The sequence below is a fragment of the Melopsittacus undulatus genome (assembly GCF_012275295.1).
Source record: "Melopsittacus undulatus isolate bMelUnd1 chromosome W unlocalized genomic scaffold, bMelUnd1.mat.Z SUPER_W_unloc_3, whole genome shotgun sequence".
In the NCBI taxonomy this organism is placed as follows: domain Eukaryota; kingdom Metazoa; phylum Chordata; class Aves; order Psittaciformes; family Psittaculidae; genus Melopsittacus; species Melopsittacus undulatus.
The window spans coordinates 1,198,343-1,213,300 of NW_022993945.1; positions in this window are offsets into that span (position 1 = coordinate 1,198,343).

Genomic DNA, 14,958 nt, shown 5'->3' on the forward strand with positions numbered 1-14,958 from the left:
ACGTGTGCCAACACGCGTTTCAGCTATTAACAAAAGGCGTCCTATTGCTCGAGAGAGGAAATATATAAGATACACACCACGGGCCACCCTATGGTTTTACCTGCGGGATCACAGAGAAGACATGACGAAGTGGGACGGACAACCTACTTCAGCCTTGGAGGAACGTGTGAGTGAATTGAAGAGAGGAGCAAGGGCCATGACTGATCGCCCCATGAGAGCTGCAGCTTCAGTCTCTGGTGAACAGGTTCCCAGATGGAGCGGAAGAGCTGATTTTACTCCAGCTCCTGTGATAAAGAAGAATAACCCCTTTCAACACGACTTAGGTGTCCAAGATTGTGACGACGATGACTATTAGAGGGGCCCTGCCTCCAGCCAGGTGGAGGTAGGGGACAATCGTATTTACTGGACTGTGTGGATCAAATGGCCTGGCACATCAGCCCCACAGAAGTATAAGGCTCTAGTTGACACCGGTGCACAGTGTACCCTGATGCCATCGAACTGTCAAGGGGTGGAACCCATCTATATTTCTGGAGTGACAGGAGGGTCCCAAGAGTTGACTGTACTAGAGGCTGAAATTAGCCTGACTGGGAGGAAATGGCAAAAGCACCCCATTGTGACTGGTCCAGAGGCTCCATGCATCCTCGTCATGGACTACCTCAGGAGAGGGTACTTCAAAGACCCAAAAGGGTACCGGTGGGCTTTTGGTATTGCTGCTTTGGAGACTGAGGAAATTGAGCAGCTGTCCACCTTGCCTGGTCTCTCAGAGGATCCTTCTGTTGTGGGGTTGCTGAAAGTCGAAGAACAACAAGTGCCAATTGCGACCACAACAGTGCACCGGCGGCAATATCGCACCAATCGAGACTCCCTGATTCCCATCCATAATCTGATCCGTAGACTGGAAAGGCAGGGAGTGATCAGCAGGACCCACTCACCTTTTAATAGCCCCATATGGCCAGTGCGAAAGTCTAACGGAGAGTGGAGACTAACAGTAGACTATCGTGGCCTGAATGAAGTCACACCACCATTGAGTGCTGCCGTGCCGGATATGTTAGAGCTGCAGTATGAATTAGAGTCAAAGGCAGCCAAGTGGTATGCCACGATTGATATTGCCAATGCATTTTTCTCAATTCCTTTGTCGGCAGAGTGCAGGCCACAGTTCGCTTTTACTTGGAGGGGTGTCCAGTTCACTTGGAACCGACTGCCCCAGGGGTGGAAACACAGCCCCACCATCTGCCACGGACTGATCCAGACTGCACTGGAACAGGGGCAAGCTCCAGAACACTTGCAATACATCGATGACATTATTGTGTGGGGTGATACAGCTGAAGAAGTTTTTGAGAAAGGGAGGGAAATAATCCAAATCCTGCTGAAAGCCGGTTTTGCCATAAAACGGAATAAAGTCAAGGGACCTGCACGGGAAATTCAATTTTTGGGAATAAAATGGCAAGATGGACGTAGACATATCCCTACAGAAGTAATCAATAAGATAACAGCAATGTCTCCACCAACTGATAAGAAAGAAACACAAGCTTTCTTGGGTGCTGTGGGGTTCTGGAGAATGCACATTTCAAATTACAGTTCAATCGTAAGCCCTCTCTATCATGTGACCCGGAAAAAGAATGATTTCAAATGGGGTCCTGAGCAACAACAAGCCTTCGAGCAAATTAAACGCGAGATAGTTCAGGCAGTGGCCCTTGGACCAGTTCGGACCGGTCCAGATGTGAAAAATGTACTGGGGAGAATGGTCCTACCTGGAGTCTCTGGCAGAAAACTCCAGGGGAGACTCGAGGTCGACCCCTTGGTTTTTGGAGTCGGGGATACAAAGGCTTGGAGGCCAGCTATACCCCAACGGAGAAAGAGATATTGGCAGCTTATGAAGGGGTTCGAGCTGCTTCGGAGGTGATTGGCACTGATGCACAGCTCCTTTTGGCACCCCCCTTGCCAGTGCTGGGCTGGATGTTCAAAGGCAGGGTCTCCTCTACACATCATGCAACTGATGCTACTTGGAATAAATGGGCTGCACTAATTACACAACGAGCTCGGATAGGAAATCCCAGTCGTCCAGGCATTCTGGAAGTCATCATGGACTGGCCAGAGGGCAAAGATTTTGGAATGTCACCAGAGAAGGAGGTGATGCGTGCCGAAGAGGCACCACCATATAATAAATTGTCAGAAAGTGAAAAGCAGTATGCCTTGTTCACTGATGGGTCCTGCCGTATTGTGGGAAAGCATCGGAAATGGAAGGCAGCTGTATGGAGTCCTCAGCGACAAGTTGCTGAAACTGCTGAAGGAGAGGGTGAATCGAGTCAGTTTGCCGAGGTGAAAGCCATCCAGCTGGCCCTGGACGTTGCTGAGCGAGAAAGGTGGACAGTACTCTATCTCTATACTGACTCATGGATGGTGGCAAATGCCCTGTGGGGGTGGTTGCAGCAATGGAAGCAGAGCAACTGGCAGCGCAGAGGTAAACCCATCTGGGCTGCTGCATTATGGCAAGATATCGCTGCCCGGGTGCAGAAGCTGGTGGTGAGGGTACGCCATGTAGATGCCCACATACCTAAGAGTCGGGCCACTGAGGAACACCACAATAACCAACAAGTGGATAAAGCTGCTAAGATTGAAGTAGCTCAGATGGACTTAGATTGGCAACATAAAGGCGAATTATTTTTGGCCCGGTGGGCCCATGACACTTCAGGCCATCAGGGCAGAGACGCAACGTACAAATGGGCTTGTGATTGAGGGGTGGACTTAACAATGGACACTATCGCCCAGGTTATTCATGAGTGTGAGACATGTGCTGCAATTAAACAAGCTAAACGGTTAAAACCTCTTTGGTATGGAGGACGATGGCTGAAGTATAAGTATGGGGAGGCCTGGCAAATTGACTATATCACACTCCCCCCAACCCGCCAAGGCAAGCGCTATGTGCTTACCATGGTGGAAACATATGCTGTGCCCCACGCCACTGCCCGGAACACTATCCTGGGCCTTGAGAAACAGATTTTGTGGCGACATGGCACCCCAGAGAGAATTGAGTCAGACAATGGGACTCATTTCCGGAACAACCTTATAGGCACTTGGGCCAAAGAACATGGCATTGAGTGGGTATATCACATCCCCTACCATGCACCAGCCTCTGGGAAAATTGAACGGTACAATGGGCTGTTAAAAACTACACTGAGAGCAATGGGTGGGGGAACTTTCAAGCATTGGGATACACATTTACCAAAGGCCACCTGGTTGGTCAACACCAGAGGATCTGCTAACAGGGCTGGCCCAGCCCAGTCAGAACTTTTACATATTGTAGAGGGGGACAAGGTTCCTGTAGTGCACATGAGAAATTTGCTAGGGAAGACAGTCTGGGTTACTCCTGTTTCAGGCCAAGGGAAACCCACTCGTGGGATTGCTTTTGCTCAAGGACCCGGATATACTTGGTGGGTAATGCAGGAAGATGGGGAAGTCCGATGTATATCTCAAGGGGATTTGATTTTAGGGGAAAACAGCCAATGAACTTAATTATACGTTGTTGCTTGCTGTGTAATATTTTTATACTCCATCAACTAGATGTCTTCAGGTCACCAGCGACTGGCCCTGACTTCCCTCTAACCATCGTCCCAACAGAGAATGAACTTTGATAGAACCAGATGAGTTCTGCAGTAAAGGGATGATCAACATCGGCAGGCAACAATCCAGCACTGCACACAGACTTTCCTGCTACAAAAGACTATTACAAACTTAACATCATGGACCAAATGGACTCAATTGCATTATAGGGATTGGTCCATGTATTAAGAAATGATTTCTTTCTATCTGTCTGGGTGTATGTATATATATATATATCTATATGATGGTATATTGAAAATGTGGGATCTGAGCATGACGTGAATGGTATGGAATAAGGGTTTCTATTATACCTTGATTGCTGGACTGATTTTACCTCAATCCGTGGGAGTTGTATTCCTCTGGCTCTCCTTCCCATCCCTCCGGGAGTGGGAAGGTGAGGGGGGGAGGGGAAACAAAGGGGAACTGTGCAGATTTAGTTTAAACCACGACATGAAGTTAAAGCAATATTTGTCCTGATGTCACTGAATGTCCTGTCTTTCAAGTGTGCCTGGAGCATGTGTGTCTGACTTGCTCTGCAGAGCAGGAAATAATGAGAAGCTGTTACCTAATCTGAGCAAATTACATTCCTGCATTGTTCTACCCAGACAAATGCTTAATGCTCTGCCTGGAGTGAGACTGAGGACAGCTTGTTTTCATCTGCCTTAATACAGTAAGAAGCCTCAAACAGGGACTTATCTCCTTCATGTAAGCAGCCAAGAAGTTTTTTTGGGTGCCCCCACCTGTGTAAAGCACCTTGTGTTTGACACTGTGTCCTCTGCAGATGCTGTTGTGCTGGGTCTGGGGAACAGGGGTTTGGGACTTCATGCTCAAGTGTAGCTTTTCCAGCTGGGAGCTGGAAGGCTCTTACCTGCCTTGTATGGTTTCCGACTTGTCCGGTCTCAGTGTGTCCTAATCCCATGTCACTGGGCTGAAACTTCTCAAATAGTTCTTGCTAATCTGGAGTTTGTGTCTTTGTGTAGGAATGTTTTTCGTGTGTTTTGTAACAGTGGTGTCAAAACCAGATCCTCACCCAGTGTTGAAGACAGGGATGGGGAAGCTTTCTTCCAAAACTTCTCTCTCTAGGAAGAGAGATGATGTGCTTGTACCTTCTGTACGGATACTTATTGTCCTGACTGATTCTCTTTTAGTGGCTCTTAGATCCCACCTGAAGAGCATTAGGTGCTGCAGAGGAATGTAGCAGCACATTTCCTTCCCTAAATAGCTCATGATCTAAATAAAATCAGCCAAGACACACAAGGCTCATTAGATGGAGAAGTCAGGGTGAGGAGAGAGGAAGAGGCATTTGGAAATGGCAGGTGGAGCAGGAGAACTATGGAGCAAGGGAAGGGGATTAAATGAAGCTGTTCAAATCTGGCAATGACCAAAGCAAGACCATCTCTGGTGCTGACAGCTACAGAGTGTGCATGGGATCTTCTGGCTGGGGTTGGATGGCTTCTCTGGCTCCTCTCCTAATCTGCCATAATTCATCTCATTGTCCATGCTCCTGCCTGCCATGAAGTGATGCATCAGCAAGAACACCCTAGTGCGTCAGCAGGGATTTTGGTGGTTCAGCCTTATGGTGACATTTCACATAAATGTCCGCTTTCACAGTCTGGCAGCTGCTCTGCTGGAGTCTATTGGCAGAACGGAGCTTCTGAAATATCTCTTGCTGATGTCTGACCCCTGTGATCCAGCTTGCTGGGAATTTTACTTTCCCTTTTGTTCATATCAATTCTCCACTTTAACAGCTATTTGGGCAAATAGGTTCAAAAGCCTCCCCTTCCCACCTGTGAAGGGATGGAGGTGGGATTGTTCAGAGCTGTTGGCACTGCTGGCTGACACCTGCACTCCTGGTGTTTTTGGTGGAGAAGGCATCTGCCGACATTCCTGTGTAATGCTTGCTCCCAACACAACATCAGTGGAGTCCCCTGATGTAATAAACTGAGTTCCCATTACTTATAGTGTCATTCAGGTCTTCCTGTCACTGGGGTGAACAATAATTGCTTAGACTGTAAGCACCACTCTTTTCCAAGCAAAAATATGGGTTGTGTGGGTTCATCACTGGGGGTCATATTCACCAAAAGTTTCTCTGGCACTGCTCTGATTGCTTGTTTCTCCCCAAAATCCAGACCTGTGCTGAACCACAGGAGTCCCTGCAAGAAAACCTACCATCATCTTCATTTCTGCTACTGCTAGCTGTAGAGGGGGAGGCATGAATCCTGCCCTGCTTTGGATCCTTCCTCTGGGATGCATACTTCTCCTGACAAAGGCAGCTGAATGCTTTATCTTACCAAACTCAAGTCACCTTGAGAGCATTCTGAATAAATATCAGATTAGGGAAATTTACTTGAGATCTAAGAGAGCTCCACAATAATCTGAAAGGTCAGGTGTACCCAGTGGTCTCTAATATAGAATACATGGTGAGTCCAGCTCCTGATACCTAACTTTATAATAACATTTTTTTAAGCTTTATTTTAATTTTCCTTGCAAGAGTTGTGTCTAATTTCCTCTAAAGTAAGTTTTTCTCAAGAGGTTTCCTGAAGCAGTTTCATTCCAGAGTGAATGATGCTTTAGATCACTGGATTGATTTTGGTTGGAAAGGGCCACTAATGGGTTGAGTCCATCTGCTGCATAGTTTCAGGACTGGTTCCATTATTCATAAACTAGCAACTGTCCCAGCCCTGGATGCATCTCCAGTAATGGCAATTCCACAGCCTGCCTCATCAGGTTCTTCCATTACTTTAATGTCATAAAAGCATCAATTTTTCTCTGGTGTTTAACCCACATTCTCCCTATGAAAGCTTTCAAGCCATTGTGACTGGTTTTTCAGGGCACCACAATCTGCTCAGAGAAACTTCTGATGGTCTTTGGGTTGCCATTAGCTACCACCCAACACTGGAGGCAGTATCTGCCCTTTTGTCATACACTGATCACCAGAGGTTATCAGTGTGATCCAAACATCCATGCTACTGCTGGGAATCTGCTCAGGACCTTAGAGAAACAGGGCTTGAGGAATGTGGCTCCATCTACAGAGAATGTCAGTCACTAGAGATAACTGGAAAGACTTTATGGGTGGATGGGTCAGTGCTATTGGCTTTATGTAGTTCAGGAAACCAAAACAAAAAGTTTTGCTCAGTGTATTCTCCCACTTCAGTGGGAGAATTTAAAAGTATGAGTATGAAATATGTATTTACCATCAATAATTCAGATGAATAGTTTTTGTTGGGTTTTTTTTTTTCCACCTGATGCCAGGGACCCTACTTTGAACTATTTTTGACATGCTGTCAAAATATTGCAGGGCCAGAAAATCCTGTAGGCAAATAAAATTATTTTGTGTACCTTTTCCCAATGTGCAAACATAGTTATGACCAAAACTAGTCTGACTTCAACTGTGCTCTCCTGCTGACAGATTAAATGATTAATGATTTGTTAAGGCCATGTTTTAAAAGGGTAAAAGTATACTAAATGTAATAAAATAATTTGCCAACTGTGCTGGAATGAGTGCTGAAAATGGAAAATCATGCCTTTTGTGACTATAGGGAAAAGGAAAAGAGAAGGGAGGGCAGAGGATGGTAAAGAAGGACAGCTGTCCATCAGTTGGTCTCCAAGAGCATTCACGCCGCTGGTCTTCCATTTCACTCTTGTCAGAAATCACATGCCTTTGGAGGAACTAGTTAGTGCTTTGTTTCTCTTTCCCAGAGTTCTCTCATGTTAACCTGCAGGCAAGGTACTGCCAGAGAGGATATGACTTGATTAATTTCCAGAAAATAAACACAAAGCATGAGAAAGCCAAATGTGTTTGGGTTGGCTTTGAGGATCAGAGAGGGCTGCTGTTGTGGACTGTCCAACTGCTGTTTATGCTTGCAGCATGGTTGCACTTTCATATTTACCTTTGCTCAGTGTGCTTTTCTAGTGTTCTTTTTATGGGTAATTGAGGGTAAATGAAAGGGCCTTATATGCTGTGAAGAAAGAAGCGGAATATGAGATGTTGCTACTTGGAAAGGCTTTAATCAATCTTTCATGTATTTGCATTTACCCAATATTACTTGGAAATGCTGCGTGTTTTCTGAATGTGAATTTCACTTTAATCCTTTGTTCTGCATAGGACATTTCTCATTTGGACTTGTTTAAGAGGCTGGTCTGTCTTTAGTACCATAGATGAATTTATCTTTTCCTTTGGTGTCGGCACGTACAGTACTGATGTCTTGGCTTTGCAAGCGAAGATTTTGGGAAGGGCTTTAACCATGCTTACTACAAGCACGATGACCAAGGGCGAGTGGGACATGCAAAACTGGTTTGAAAAGGGTGCTTAGGCAATCAGGGAGTGTCCGACCAGGACTGTCATCTCCTGAGTAATCTCGAGCTACCCATCCACTGGTCCACCCGCATGCAAGGTTGGATCTGCAGCTTCCCATGCACCTTGTCATCTACCGATTCAACCCTCACCTGTCCATACTGCCAAGTGAGAGTAAGCCCTTCCAGCCTGCGCAGTGGATTTTTTAGATGAGGCGCAGCTTGGGCAGAACTGGCCCCATCCTTTACACCTGAGGTTTAACTGCCATGGCCTAGCTAATGTGTGGATAAGTAGGTACAACTTGTTCTTCCCATCAAACTTCAAACACTGCCTTGCGAAAGTCCTTTCACTCAGCTCCATATCTGACATAAAGGATGAGCTTTAGTTGGCTGAGACTGTTAATAAGAAAGCGATAACACAGTGATTCCCATGACTTATCTGGAGATCAAAGCAGTTTCATTCAAGAGTGAATGATGCTTTAGATCATTTGATTGGTTTTGGTTGGAAAGAGTCACTAATGGGTTGAGTCTATCTGCTGCATAGTTTCAGGACTGGTTCCATTAATCATAAACTAACATCTGTTGCAGCCCTGGATGCATCGCCAGTAAAGCAGAGTGAAAAAATGAAGACAGAAACATTTTTGCTGCTGGGTTTGTATAATTAATTGAAAGCTAGTACAGGTATTCAGTATTAATGGAAAATGAGTGAGTATCTTGCTGATGAAGTTGGTCAAATACAGAATTACTTTAACCCCTCTAACAGCTTTATGATCACCACTTCACTGTGTGCTGGACTTTATAACAGCAGTGCTGGCAGTGGATCAGTGCCAAGACCAAAGCAAACTCCTTGTTAATGAACCTGGAGTAAAAAGGACATAATAGTTCCTAAGACATCTTGACCTTTTAAGGTGGCTTAGTCAGATGGCTTTCAGCAGTGATGAAAGGCAAAAATCTTTCCTCTTGCGGAGGCCTCTAAGATATCTGGATAAAACAAAGTTACAGATTGCTGGAAGGAAAACAATTTGTTTTCATGTATAAGGTATGCATCCTTCCTCTAATGTGTAGGGTGGTGACTTTCCTTGTCAGGATAGTATAGTATTTCTGTGTGGGTTAGCAAAGAATATCCAAGCTTCTGCCAGTACATGTTAGTCCTGACTTTCATGCCACTTTTAAAAGTAAATTGCTAGTATTGCAAAAAGTCTAAGGTGGGGCGAAAAACAAGCAAGTAACCTAATCACTACAATTCAGGTATCTGAGGTTAGGTTTCTAACTAGTTAGGCTAAGTAGACTCCTTGTGGGATATATTCTTATTAAATCTGAACCTACAAATTGTGGTATAGTGTGTGTTTGGCAAACCTTTACTTCTGTTTTCTTTCAAAATACAACTTTCTACTAAACTAGAAGTTTTTTGTAGTTGTGAGGAAGAGTGAGGAGGACATTTCAGGTCAGCAGCACTTGAAAGGCATGTCAAACTGTGATAAATGGAGTCTGTTCAATCAAACTAGTCTTACAATTTGAGAGAATTATATTGTAAAAATTTAGAACACTTTTTGTAAACTTTAGAATATTGCTTAATGCCGCGGAATGGACTCAGTCAGAGATCAATGTGATCAGACAAAAAGCCATTTATTGCAAAGCATTAACTCCTTATATACTATTGCTTACACACACCTACAGCAATTTGGCATATCATGATTGGATACTTGTCTAGAAGACCCTTAGTGACTAACATATAATTGGTTAAGCACAGGTGTGAGAACTTGACCTCGAACGCTTGCCAACAGTCCACAGTTCTCATAACTCAGTGAATTACGGCTTCTTCTTATCTTGCTTGCTTAAGCTTCCTTGGGCCTTGTCATGGTTTGAGCATGTTTTGAGGGTGTTTTTTGTTCAAGGTTTTTTTCCAGCCAGGTGGAGGAGGGGAGGCCGGGAGGAAGGAGAGACAGGGCACCTGACCCAGGCTAGTCAATGAGGTATTCCATACCATAGCACGTGATGCCCAGGATGCATACTGGGAAAGAGAAGGCTGGAGGGGTAGAGGCTGGAGCTGGGGAGGAAAATGGAGGAGGGAGCTGATTCGGAGAAAACTCCAGGAACAAACTTGCCAACAAAGTTTTCAAGCTGACAAGCAGGTATTCTTTATTGCGGCGCCGGGAGACACGGGGGATAACTCCTCCTAACGTGTGTCTCTCTATTACTACACAAGCCATCCTTATATAGTCCCTGGGCATACATACATATTCATGAGGCTACGTATGGATTACATCATTTTCCAGAAAGCTCCCCGCATGCGTACAGAACTGTGGTGGTGGTCTCTGAGGGTCGTTTACTTCTTCCAACAATCTTCATCACTTCTGGCAGCCTTTGAAGCACGCGCAGTAGATGCTCATACCAGTTTAATTGGTTCACTAGCACCAGAGACATAATAATCCCCCTATCCTCCTACTTATCAGTTAGTTTACCCACAGCCTATCCTGGACACCTGCTATTCCCAGATACTCCTTATCCCTGTGTCCTGTTTTTCTAGACTGTTTTTCTTAAGACCACATCAACTATAACGATTTATCTTGTGCCAGTATGTTCTCTAGCTGTACTCTATTTTTTCTATGTATTATGCACCTCAGTAATTTCCCACTGCTACTGTTACAAAGCCATTGAACTTAACATTGCTTAAAACTAATTCTAAAGGTTTATAAATTCCATTTTGTGATTTTCTGTTCCCCTTGTTTCAATTCCCCCCTTTTTCTGTCCTTTTGCAAATTCTTTTGCAACATCTTATATATTACCATTACCATCCAAAGTCCTTTGAAATAATTTCCCATTTCTACTTGGTGCCTGATTTCCTTTTCCAATCTTCATAATTTATCATAGATAGTTTACAACACCAGAGGGAACATTGTATCATACCACAAGTAAACAATATTAAAATAATTAACATCCATATTCTTGCAATCAGTTGCCTCAACCAGGAGAGATTAGGTAACCATGTAGTTTTTCCATATTTCTTCGAAACCATAGGAGGTGTCATCCATGGCCGTCCCATGAAATATCTTAGTTTGTTTCCAAATTTCCTCTAGATATGTTTCAATTCTGCCACTTTGGTCTATGTAGGAACAACAGCTTTCATTGATTATGGAACAAACTCCTCCTTCTGATGCCAATAACATGTCTGGAGCCATTCGGTTTTATACCACTTTAGATAGGCTCGTTATGTTTTGTTGTTCTGCCTGCATTATATCAATACCTTTACTTTCCATTTCCTCTATGGTTGCTGAGATATTTACAATTGCTTTCTCTAATTCACTTACTCCCAAAGATGGAATTAGCCCTCTCACAAAACTATGAAATGCAGTGTGCCGTTCAATAATAGGGTTAAACCTTTGCTTAATCCGTTTAACAAAACTTCTAATCCAGGTTCCGGAAGGATACCTGTTGATAATAGTAAAATTGGGTATTATAGCACCTAAGGTGCATGCCCCCTTCCAGTTGGGGTAAAGTTTTATAAGCATTTTCTCCACATAACCAATACCATCCTTTCCCTTTAGGAACGGGCCACCACTGAACTACGATACCATCTATATTAATAGTGTAATTGCAATTTGAATGGTGACCTACATCTGTGGCATTTAAGAAAGTATAGTCTCCTACCCTGGTTCCTGGTGTAATACATCTTTGTGCACAGGTGTAATATTTATTGCCTGGATTAGGATTAACTATTCCAAATTTGAACCTTTCATTTGAATACAAATTGCTAGTGTTCACCCACAGATTTGTCCATGAAACAGTGTTAGGAATTGGAACTCCAATTAATGGCAGTTCCAGGCTTTCTCTTGATTTAGGCAACTGTGCACACACCCGACAGTCACTACGATTAAAACTTCAGTAACATTTTGCATTAATTTCAGGTATAAATTCTGGTCTCAAGCTTATGCACCAGTTATCATATGAGTCCAAATTATCACCGACGCAATTTCATACGTAAGAGTACTGAAGGTTCCATCTGCCACGTCTTCTCTGGTTCTGGTGCTTTCTTTATTCTTGAATAATGTATCCAAGCAGGTTGTTCCTTTATCTTCACTGCTGTAAAGGTGGTCAGTAATATCTGGTACAGTCCACTCAAGTTGTCCTGTAGAGGATCTCCTGAAAAATTCTTAACATAAACCCAGTCTCTAGATCTGAAAGGGTGAATCAGATAATCCAAACCTCTTGCTCTTGTCCCTGCTACTCTCTTATTTATCTCCTCCAATTCTTTTCCCAGATTGACCAAAAACTGTCAGAGATAACCTTCCCCCACTTCCTGCAGACTTTCTCCTTTAACTTGGGACTGTTATGGTCTTCCATATAAAATTACAAACGGGCTAACCTCTTCTTTCCACCGAGGTTTAGTTCGAAATCTTAATAGAGCCAGTGGTAAACCTTGGTGCCAATATAATTTCATTTCCTGACATATTTTCCTAATTTGTTGTTTGATCAGATAGTTTATCTTTTCTACATGCCCACTGGCCTGAGGCCTGTATGGAGCATGTACTTGTCAATCAATTTCCAATTTTTGCTAATTTCTCATAACAATTTTGCACTAAACTGCAAACCTCGGTTGGAAGAAATTGCTGCTGGTACTCCAAAGCAAGGTATTATCTCATTAAATAATGTTTTAATGAGTTGTCTTGCATCATTTATCCTACAAGGGAATGCTTCTGGCCAGCCAGAAAAAGTATCTGTTAACTCCAACAAATATTGATAACCCCCTTTTCTTGATAATTCAGAAAAATCTATTTGCCGCTGCTGTCCCAGGAAACTTCCTCTTACAATTGTCCCAATTTGATTTCTATTTTCAGTTTTATGCTTATTCTTAAGACATAGCTGACATTCTTTTGTCACTGATTGAACTGTGTTGTATAGATTTCTTCCTACAATTTGTTTGTCTAAATATTTATATAAAGAGTTGCTACCCCAATGAGTTTTATTATGTTCTCCCTGAACTAACTTCCAGAGTTGGTTATAGGAAATTACAATTCGCCCATCAGGTATCTGAACCCAATCCTCTTTATTTTCCTGTCCTTTTAGATCCTCAATCAATTTTTATCCCCTTTTGAATACCTAGGTTTAGATTTTTCAATTATTAGTTTGCCATCACGGATTAAGGACATGATTTGTGATTGTTCAACTGCTCGTTTGGCTTCAGAATTGGCCAAATTATTTCCAATTTCCTGATCAGAGTCACCTTGTTGATGTCCTTTACAGTACATAATAGCTACTTCTTCAGGTAGCTGAACAGCCTCCAGTAATTGTAGAATTTCTGCAGCATGTTTGTTCAAAAGTCCTCATTCTTTTCAGATAGCACCATGTACATAATCAGTCCAAATATTTATCCTTTTGTCTTTAGCCAATTCCAGGGCTCTCATTAATGCTATTTTTTTTCTGCCTTCTGGGCAGAAGTGTTCGAGGGTAAAGGTTTAGCCCCTGTTACCTGTGAAGTGGTGGTAATGGCATATCCTGCCTTTCGTTTACCATTCTTCATGAAGCTACTACCATCAGTAAACCAAGAATCAGCATCTTCCAGAGGTTTTTCTTTCAAGTCTGGTCGGCTCAAATATACAGTCTCTATGGTGGCCAAGCAGTCTTGTGTTAGTGGTTCTGTCGATTGTTCCTGCAAAAGGATGCTGGATTGACAACGTTAGTGACCACACTTTCTATATCATCTTGTTCCACAAGGGTGGCCTGGTATTTAAAAAAAACATGAAGGAGATAACCAGTGGGCTACTTTCTGTTCCAGGACTGCTGATACAACACGGGACATTAGCACAGTAATTTTTGTCCCAAGGTGAATTTGCGAGCTTCTTCAATATTCATGACAACTGCTGCCACAGCCCTTAGGCACCTGGGCCATCCTTTGCTTGCTTCATCCAGCTGTTTTGAAAAACGTCACTGCCCTTCTGTAGGGTCCTAAATTTCGAGCAAGGACCCCCAAAGCTATTCCCTGTTCTTCATAGGAATATAGCCAAAAGGATTTAGTTACATCCAGAAGTCACAGAGCTGCAGCTCTCATTAGCTCTGTTTTTAAATTTCTAAAATCCCCCTCTGCTGAATTAGTTCATTCTAAAGAGGGAGGATTTCCCTTCAACAGTTCATATGGTGGTCTTACCAGAACACCGTAATCATGGATCCAAAGTCTGCACCATCCAGTCATTCCCAGTAATGTCCGGAGCTCCTTGCCAGTTGATGGTTGTGGAGTCTGACAGATGGCTTCTTTTCTAGAAGCTTCAAGTTCTCTCTGTCCTCCTGTTATTTCATATCCTAGGTAGGAAACTAGGGTTTGGATTAGTTGGGCCTTTTGCCTGGATACCCAATAACCATTCAGTCCCAGAAAAGTTAATAATTCCACTGTCCACTGGATACATTCTTCCTTTATTTCTGTAGCAATTAATAGGTCATCCACATATTGTAACAGAGTCCCCATCTGAGCAGGTGGCTTCCATGATCCTAGTTCTCGTGCTGATTTCCAGAAATTGCTGGACTGTTTTAAATCCTTTAGGTAATACTGTCTAAGTTAACTGAGTTTCCCTTCCTGTGTCAGTATTTTCCCATTTAAAAGCAAATAAATTTTGGCTTTCTTTGGCCAATGGTAAGCAAAAGAAAGCATCCTTTAAATCCAAGATGGCAAAACATTCCTGATTATTATTCAATTTAGTCAATAATTAATACAAATTAGCTACTACTGGACAAACATCCTCTGCAGTTTTGTTGACTGCTTTGAGATCTTGAATCAATCTACAACTTTTATCATCCTATTTCTTTACTGTCCAGAATATTATATTCCAATTCACATTCAATTAATAATGTATATTTTAAAATTTATCAATGACTTTTTTTTTAATTCCCTTTGATCTTCTAATTTTCAGGGATATTGTTTTATTCTAATTGGGCAGGCCCCCCTTTTTATTTCCACTTTAACAGGCAAAGCATTTTTCACCTTACCTGGAATTTCAGATGCCCATACTCCCAGATATACCTGATTAAGGATTTCTTCTATTTCAGGGAGGTTCTCGTGTTTGCTTTTCTGTTGAA